Genomic DNA, 9,775 nt, shown 5'->3' with positions numbered 1-9,775 from the left:
GTGTTGCAACTACCAGGAGCTGGGTGGGGTGTGAGAGCAATTGAATCAAGCACCCAGACAGAGTCAGGGCAGGAGTCCTACAGATCCAAGGTGCAGACATCCTTATCATTGTAGATTAGCTAAGGTCTGTCAGATGGAAGATGTGCTCAAGAGAACCTAATTCAGCAGGGATCACATCCGATGGCCCTTCACAGAGGGTGAGCAGTGCAGTGGAGTCCTAATAGCAGGCTGCAGTCAGAGAATAAAGACACTGACTGCAGACTGGAGGCAGACAGCAAAATTGAATGAAGGACCCCAGGCTGAGAGGCTGAGGAAGGTCACATTGTCACAGCTGCTCTGTCCAAGACTTATTGCACCTGGCCAAAAAAGTCTGAGCCAATCCTGAAAGCTCCCACGGAAAGTACCTTGGGCTTTCCATATAAAATACAGGAGCACAGTATGGTACTAAAACAGCTACTTGCATACAAACCACAAAGGAAAATGCCAGCCAAAAACTTTGCCACAATTAAGGTTGCTATGGGCACACTGCGAGAAAACATACTAGGCCACTGAACAAGGCCAGAAAAGCCCCCATGCCTGGAAAGCAAAAGAAACCAACAGGCTGCTGTGACACCAACCCTAGCTTCTGATTCACTCACGGTTCCACCAACTAGCTCCCAAGCAACCTTAGCTCTGCCCCAGCATTTGCTCTCATATTTTAGGGACTGACACTTTTTCTTAAAGTTAATGGGCACAAAGGCAGTGTGCCATTTCAGCATTTCACATGGGGACAACTGAGGGTGTGCTTATTATTTGTGACAGTGCAGTTTATCAGAGCTAACACTGGACTAGGACTCAGGAGATTGTGAGTTCTAGTACTGTTTTTGCCACTAGCTTGCTGATTATCCTTGATCGAGGCACTTCACTTCTCTCTGCCTCAGTTTTCCCACTCGTGAAACACAGATGATACTGATCTGTATAAAGCACTTTGAGGGCTGGTGCTGCTTCAGTGTCTAGTGGTGAAGTTGCCAATATTCTTGCCATAGGCCAGACCTATGCGGTGCCAGGTGCTGCATGAACACTGAGCCAAAAGACAGCTCCTGGCCACAAGAGCTTCCAGTCTGGTGTTTATTCTGTAGTGTCAAGTTCCCTGACTCAATATGAAAAACACAGGTCCTAATTTAATGTAAAAGACATCATTTTAAAATCTGGTGTGAGAGGTGTTTAGTCAATGATAATTATACTTGTCTAACTAGTGATGCGTGAAATTAATTTACTCGGTAAGAAAAGGCAGCCGTTCAAGTGTGTTGGTGTGGCCCAGTGATCAGCACTGTAAGGAGCCCTAATGGACTCCGTTTGTGGGTTAGGGAAACAATACTGTCTCCCAAACCCAGAAATGGCATGCTTGCATCTCTCACTCAGGTGAGCTACACGTTGGATGCTGCAGAGCCTTCCAGCCACCTTCCTGCTTGTTCCCCAGACCTGCACCAACACTTCTTTGTGCACTAAGCCAACAAACAGTGCCAGCCTGCAACTATAAACAGGTGTCGTATTTTGTCTTGGGATCAAGTGTGGTCATTCAGACGTCCATGTCTGTTGTCTCAAGACAAATCCTAAAAAAGGTTCACAAGATAGGAACTGCTAACAGTTCGTCCTGGGACATCACAAAGTGCATCTGAATGGTTATCTAGGGATTGCATCATTGTATCAATGGCAGAAAAGTGGCATTTCATCCAGCCACTAAACCCACATTGCAAGGGTAATATGCGTCCTTGCCAATCCTGAGACTTTTCTGTTCATGGGCAAACATACGCAGTTTTTCTTGGGACAAATGCAATAGCTGTTTCTAGTCTTCTGTGCACTAGTGGCTGAGGGTTCAAATCATATCTAAGCTCTTTCAGGGGAGTTAGTTATGGGTAGGTGATATTTCAGTAGCCCTGCATGGTGAAAATGCCTAGTCCTTTGTGCATGGCTGTATGGCAGCCTGCACTTTTGCCTGGAGAGGAATTTGCTGCTTTTCCTCCACAGTTCTGAGGGAAAGCTCTGGGAAGAATGGCAAAGGGGTTAGTCACACTGGGCACGTCTACATGTGCATATTTACTGTACAGTAACCAAAAATTACCACCCAGCATGGCCGGTGTCTACACGTACACATCCATACTGTGCAGCAAATATGGCAACTTACACCAACTTGGGAGTAAATTTGACACCTGCATTATGCAGGTTTTTTCCTCAATCCTTCCAGTTACGGGGCACGGGCAGAGGAGGGAGAGATGAATTGAGGCAGTAAACAGAAGATTGAGGTGTTGATGCCATCATGAAGACTTTGGCTTCTACGACCACAGTCCTCACTTCAAAGAGAGAGGCAGTGGTCTCTTGGGAAGAGACAGCCTCCACCTTACTCCACTGGGGAAGAAGCTCTTCCCAGCCAGAATGGCTGACCTGCTTGACTGGGCTTTACACTAAGCTCGCTGGGAGATGGGCGGATAACCACCAGAGCAAGCTCACCAAGCATCAACCACAAAATCAGCAGGTTAGGATGCTCAAGGATACCCACTCCTACCCCAGCCCAGGAACAGCACTTCTCCATGAGTACAAGAAAGCCTAGGGCCTCCAATGGCATACTTACTTGCCTGTACACTAATCCTAGGAGTTTGGGGAATAAAGAGGAGGAAATGGTCCTTCTGCTAAACAAAAACGACTACAATCTCATAGGGATAATGGGGACCTGGTGGGACTCCTCCTATGACTGGACTACAGGTATAAATGGCTATACCCTGTACAGGAGAGATCATGCTGAAAAAAGGGGTGGGGATATAGCTCTCTACATGAAGGAGAGCTACACGTCCCTGCAAGTTGAGATTGGCACTGAGGGAGGACAACTGGAGACGCTTTAGGTTAGAATACAAGGGGAACGTGGTGAAGGGGATACAATGGTAGGAGTCTACTACAGACCTCCAAATCAGGAATGAGAACTTGACCAAGAATTCACCAGGGAACTGGCCAAGGCTGCATGCTCCTGGTATATGGTTTTCATGGGAGACTTCAACTACCCAGACGTCTCATGGGAAGAGCATTTGGCCAAATCCAATCGGTCTCAAAGCTTCCTTACATGCGTGGATGAGCTCTACCTGTCTCAAGAAGTTTATGGGCCAACAAGAGGTAAGGCGCTGCTGGACCTGGTACTGGCCAAAGGGGATGATCTAATCAGCAACCTACCTAAGAATCAAAAGGAAGTTGGGGGACAGTAACCATGAGTTGATCACTTTCACTATCCATCGCAAAGCTGGCAAGTCAACCAGCAATGCAGTAGTACTCGACTTTAGGAAAGCCGACTTTCATAAGCTCAGGAGGCTTGTTCTTGAGGCCCTGAAAGGCCATAATTTCACAGGGAAGGGAATTAATGATGAGTGGTTGCTTCTTAAGGAAGCAATCCTAGAAGCACAAGGGGAGTCCATCCCAACCCATAGGAAAGGTGGTAAAAGGGCTCAACAACCCCCTTGGCTCAAAAGGGAACTCATGGACCTTCTATGCCTAAAAAGAGAGGCTTATAAAGGATGGAAGACAGGAAACACCACTAAGGAGTATTCTGCACTGGTCCACACCTACAGGGAGTGAACTAAGAAAGCCCAGGCTGCAACTGAACTCCAACTGGCTACACAAATCAAGGACAATAAAAAGTCCTTCTATGTGGGGAGTCAAAAGAAAAACAAGGGCAATGTTGGACCTCTGCTAAAGCAGTTGGGACAGCTGACTGTTGACACCCAGGAAAAAGCCAGTCTGCTTAATGATTACTTTGCATCAGTTTTTCACCAGCCCAAAGGGACCACCCTGCCTGACATGATGCGGGATGACCAGGGTAAGGATGAATATATGCCCACCATTGGTGTGGATCTTGTGAGGGAGCATCTTGAGAGGCTGAACCCCCACAAATCAGCTGATCCAGACAGATTGCACCTAAGAATGCTAAAGGAACTGGCAGACATCATAGTTCGGCCACTGGCAAGCATATTCGAGAACTTGTGGTGCTTGGGCGAAGTACCTAAAGATGGGAAAAGGGCCAATGTGGTGCCTATCTTCAAGAAAGAGAGGAAAAAAGACCCAGGAAACTACAGGTCAGTTTGACCTTAATCCCTGGGAAGATCTTGGAAAAAATTATCAAAGAAACCATTCATGACAGGCTAACAGAAGGCAACATTCTGAGGAACAGCCAACATGGGTTTGTTATGGGTAGGTCTTGCCTGACCAATCTCATTTCCTTCTATGACCAGGTGAAGTATCACCTGAACAAAAGAGAAGAGGTTGATAGCATATATTTAGACTTTAAAAAAGCCTTTGACATGGTGTCCCATGATGTCCTCATGGAAAAATTGGGCAATTGTGGCCTCAACTACTCCACAGTCTGATGGCTGGGGAACTGGCTCTGAGTTTGGACCCAGAAAGTGGTAGTTGACAGAACTGAATTAACATGGCACTCAGTGACTAGTGGTGTCCCCCAAGGCTCCCTTCTTGGACCTGTACTCTTTAATGTCTTCATAAATGATCTGGACACTGGTATCAAAAGTGGACTGGTTAAGTTCGCTGACAACACCAAACTTTGGGGAAGAGTACCCACACTTGAGGATAGGCTGGTGATCCAGGCCGACCTTGATAGGCTTGCAAGGTGGGCAAATGAAAACCTGATGGCATTCAATACGGAAAAATGCAAGGTGCTCCACCTCGGAAGAAAAAAAACCTGCATCACACTTATAAGCTTGGCAATGCTACACTTGCTAGCACCATGACCGAAAGAAACTTGGGGGTCATGATTGACCGCAAGATGAACATGAGCCACCAATGCGATACTACAGCTGGCAAAGCGAACAAAATTCTGGCTTGCATCTACCAATGCATCTCGAGCAAGACCCAGGATGCCATCCTCCCGCTGTACTTGGCCTTGGTAAGGCTGCAGCTGGAGTACTGCATCCAATTCTGGACTCCACAATTCAGGAAGCACATGGAGAAGCTTAAAAGTGTCCGGAGGAGAGCCACACATATGATCAGAGGGCAAGAGAGCAGGCCTTATGAAAAGAGGCTGCGAGCTATGGGACTCTTCAGCCTGGAGAAGCGGAGGCTTGGTGGCAGACTATAAGTACATAAGGGGTGTGCATCAGGGGCTCAGGGAACTTCTGTTCACCAGACCACCCCAAGGGATGACAAGGTCCAATGGTCACAGATTCCTGCAACACCATTTTAAGTTGGACATAAGGAAAAACTTCTTTACTGTCCAAGCCCCCAAGGCCTGGAACAGACTCCGCCCAGAGGTGGTGCAAGCACCTACTCTGGACACTTCCAAGAAACGTTTGGACACTTATCTTGTTGGAATCCTTTGACCCTAGCTGACTTCCTGCCCCTTGGGCAGGGGGCTAGATGATCTTGCAAGATCCCATCTAGCCCTAACATCTATGAAATCTATTAAATTTACGTTTGTTTAGTTACTGTGCAGCATGGGCGACTGGTGCCTCCTGAGTCTGGGGGGGCACCTGTAGAAGCTGACGGCAGCAGTGGGGACAGGGCTGGTGAGCAACTGCAGAAGCCGCTGGTGGCATCGGCAGCGGGGGACAGCCCTGTCAGAGGCAGCATGTGCTCCCCATGCTCCCCCTACCAGTTGCCTATGCTGTGCAGTAATGTACAGGTAGATGCCTTACTGTGGAATCAAACTGTGTGTGGACTGACTTTGGACTAACTTTAGTCCTAAGTTAGTCCACACACAGTGTTACCATGCTTTAATACTTGCATATGTAGACTACAGTGTAAGTGCAGTAAATGTACTGTGCAGTACATGCACATGTAGACAATACCCACTATGTATTTCTCATCTGGTTGTTGCAGCAAAGCTAAAGTAGGCTGCATGCTGCTGGCATGAACATTTTCATTCCAGAGTCAGTGGGTGGGAAGCAACCCTGGAATTCTTTATGGAACTTCAGCCCATAAGACTTTGCCAGAGGGGAAAACAGCACTATTTAAAAATCCTGAGGCATGAAGAACACCTTGAAATTTGTCCTTCAGAGGCAGGTCATATGGAAGAAACATGTCACCAACATGTTTACAAGGTCTGGGACTTCTAGGAATTGTGTGGGTGAATATGCCTGTTCCTAGAAACCATGGCAACAGGTTTATGAAGACCATATGACTGGAGCCCTGAGCTCAACACTGTGTCCCCTTCCCCTCTTAAGGAGCTGGCTTTGCCTTGGCATCCCTTCCCCTCTTCTGAGGCCCGGCCTGGGTCAGATTGTTGAGGGCAGAGTCCACATGCTACTGCAAGATGAAAAGTGCAGCTACTACACTACTCCAAGTGTATGAGTATTGGGTAGCTCCTGCTGATTGCAGGCCTGATCCTGCCCAGTGTGTGAGCACTTTGGGTCATACCCTGCACTACTGGGGTGCTCTGAGGATGCTCAGCAATTTCAGGAGCTGCTCTGAAGGTGATGGGGTGGGGAAGGCAGTAAGGACTTCCTGAACTATTGGATCACTGCTCTCTACTAGGGTATCTGTTAGGTCCTACACCTCATTCATCTGGCTGATGCTGCCCACAGCTTTATTGGAGCCAGTAAGCAGAGCTGTGTGAATCACTAATTATGAGCATGCTGTTTGAATGGAGAGAAAAAAATAATGAACAAACAGCCATGTTCTAAGGTGAACAAGAGGCAAAGGTTTTGGTCTAGTCACTGAAAAGGAAAGCTGAACGAACAGTTGTTCTGACTCAGATAAAACATTTCATTTGATCCCCCAAATGGTGCTTTGGTTGGATTTTTAACCTTTTTCTTCATTAAAAAAAAATTAAATTTTAGACAACTCTTGGTATGAAATGTGTCAAAATGAAATTTCCAATGGTTTCATTGTCAGAAATGTTGAAATTAAACTTTCTGAAATTATTGGGGCTTTTTGAAGGTAGGGAGCCAAATGATGTCATGAATCCAACACTGATTTGCAGTTCATTTCAGTCACCCCTGATATATGCCTCTTAGTGGGGAAAAGGTTTGGACTGTACTCTTACAGGGTTGGCAATGTCTTTGAGTAGAGCTCCAGAAACACCTTCCATTTCAACCTGTAACATGTTGGCGTGTCTGGGGTGGATGGCGGGGGAGCCACAAAGGGCCTGATCCTTGTTGTGGCCATGTAGCCCCAGCCCCTTCCCTGCAATCCACCCAAAGGCATACGTGCCAAGTAAAATGTCTTCGTGTACCACACTCTGGCACCCGTGCCAGGGGTTGCCTAGTGCCTACCCCTGTCTTACACTCAGCTCTATCAGCAGATGCCCTTGTGCTCTGCATTTACCCCACTTAGGAAGCGTTCTTTCCTCTGTTAGCAATTGCTCCTGCCTAGTATTTCCTGAGAAGCAGCTACTGCTGCATTTTGTCCTGAAGTTCAGCAAGCAACTCTTTCTGTACATAACACTGGAATCACCAGCTGTTAGAACTGAGTTGGAATTCACAGACCTAGTATTGCTGACCATCCAGGAATTTGGTATTGATTTCAGAGCTTCACTAGCATCTCTGCTCAGCAGCTCACACCCTGGCTCACTGCAAGCACAGGTATAGCAACACGGGCAGCAAAAGCCCTGCCTGGGAGCTATCTGAGTTTCCTACTCCTTGGAGTAACTATTTGACAGAGGAAACAAATTCCCTCTCAAGGCAGGAGACTGGGAGAATTCTACTTGGCAGAAACAACTCTGACTTTCTGCACATTGCTTCAACAACAGCCTGGATCTGATAAGGAAAGAATAAAGGCAGCTTCTTCCAACCACAGAGTTGCTGTGGAGCTGGGCTCTGTTACTGTCATGTTTTTATACGCACCCTCTGATTTTTGATGGCTTTGCTTGAGAAATCTGAAGGCTATGGTTAGCTGTCAGAGACAAAGATACCTTGAGTTAGTCTTAGCCATAGGGTTAGGGGTAGGGATAGCATTGAAGTTTGTTACAGTTATGGCTTATGTTGTGACAATGTTAAAATAACTCAGCCTCGGATTAGTGTCACTATCACTCCTGTAAATGACCTTAAAATATCCCACACTGGGCTTCCCAGAACAAAGGCATCTGACTCTATTGAGACCTTGCTACCTAAGAGACCTGCATTGTGTCTTGAGCCTAGCCCTGAGCAAAATGTAATACAGTACCTAGATCCTGCACCTCAGTGACAGCCCTCCAGGGCACTGTATACTCCCCGCGCCTTCACGCCTCACGTGAGTCATTTGCTGCTGGCACAGGGCAATAGCAAAATAGGACACCCTCCCCCCTACACACACACACACACACACACACACACACACACACAGGCTCAGATGGGCAGAACAGCAGAGCTGGGCACGTAAAAGGGGAGCAGGGATACTGAACATGCAGGGAGACACCCCTTGTGCACCCCCTGTGGGGAGGCACTATCTGAGTTATGGTCCAGGGCATTGCTAGCCTACAGCAGTGTCAGCCCAAAAGGCACAGGGATTGGGGCTTGGCAAGCTGAACCAGCACAATGAAGACTTAGCAGGTCACTTCATACTACTGTGTCCCCATTCCACCTCCCCACCACACAAAGCCTGGTCATCTCCAGCCTCAGTCAGACAGGACTCTCCCAGGGGCTGCTACCATCCCAGGAGGTAGCATGCCTGTCCCAGTGTGAAGGCAGGGCTGTATGGAGGGCAGGGTGGAGCATGACCCTGCTGCTCTGGAGTCTGGTGCCAGCTGCAGCTCCCTCCTGAGCGACTCCCTATGATCAGAAGAAAACAGAACTGGACCGGCATGCTGGGGTAGGCAGGGAGAGTGGGGAAAGCATGTACAATGGTTAGAACAGTAGTCTGGCACTCAGGAGGCCTGGGGGCAACTCCTTACTCCACTGTAGCCTCTGTGTGACCTGGAGGAGTCACGTAACCCTTTGGGCATCAGTTCCCATGTGTGAAATGGAGATAACAGCCTGGGGCAAAACCTGTAAAGACTGTGAGGTGAGGGGGCCCCTATACATAAATCAGACAGGCAGTGGTTCAGCGGGGCTTGAGATCAAATCCTAAGTGCCTCAACAGGGAGCGGCACAGGATGCCAAAGACCCCCTTCTTCCCTTCCCACAACACTCTCTGGGGCCAGTAGAGGTAATTTCTTTGTTGCTCTTTGTTCTACCGCCCTTCAGAAGTTCGAGTCCCTCTACCCCCTGTATTCCTTCCTCAGGTCCAGGAGGTCCCACAGTTGACTGGGACCTTGCTGGCAGCCGTCACCCAAGACCTCAATGCTGGGTTCCTTTTGTGGACAGCAAGTTCTGCTCCACTTCACCCTCATCGCATTAGCCAGCACACATGGGCATGATCGTTCCACTGCGGAGGGCATGGGGCGTTCCCTGGCTCCAGCAATCCCTGCTCCTTTGGCTGGGAGACAGAGAACATAGACAACTCTGTGTGCTGGGGGGTGAGACAGAGTCTCCCTGCCTGGCTCACCACATCTAGCAGTTGAAATGCCATCCCAATTTGGGATTTTGGCACTTCCCTGGCCAACCCAAGCAGCTCCTGAGCCCACAGGGAGGGGAGGGCACAGGGAAAGGGACAGCAGCTCTGTGGGCTGGCCCTTGGCCAGAGAGTGTGTGAAAGGGCCAGGGGGGTAGAAGGGAACAGTCTGGAGCTGCCCACTCAGTTTTCCTCCCACCCCAAAAGAGAGCACCTGAGCATCTGCTCAGTCACTTTTTAGTGCTGTTCTGGGGATAGATAAATTGACTGGAGAATAGACCAAGTGGGACCCAATACTGCTCTGGTTTTGCTTGCATGGTCTAATTGTAGCCAAGTT

At 48.4% G+C, this 9,775-nt stretch overlaps 1 protein-coding gene across 1 annotated transcript in view; it reads right to left on the bottom strand.

Moving 5' to 3' along the window:
• LOC102386989 (vasoactive intestinal polypeptide receptor 1-like) overlaps window positions 1-9,775 on the bottom strand; it is a 42,246-nt gene that overhangs the window by 32,128 nt on the left and 343 nt on the right. The window lies entirely within an intron of this gene.

This window comes from Alligator sinensis, unplaced genomic scaffold (genome assembly GCF_000455745.1).
Source record: "Alligator sinensis unplaced genomic scaffold, ASM45574v1 scaffold444_1, whole genome shotgun sequence".
NCBI lineage: Eukaryota > Metazoa > Chordata > Crocodylia > Alligatoridae > Alligator > Alligator sinensis.
Note: the sequence above shows the minus strand (reverse complement) of the source record. Positions and strands in the feature narration are given on the sequence as shown.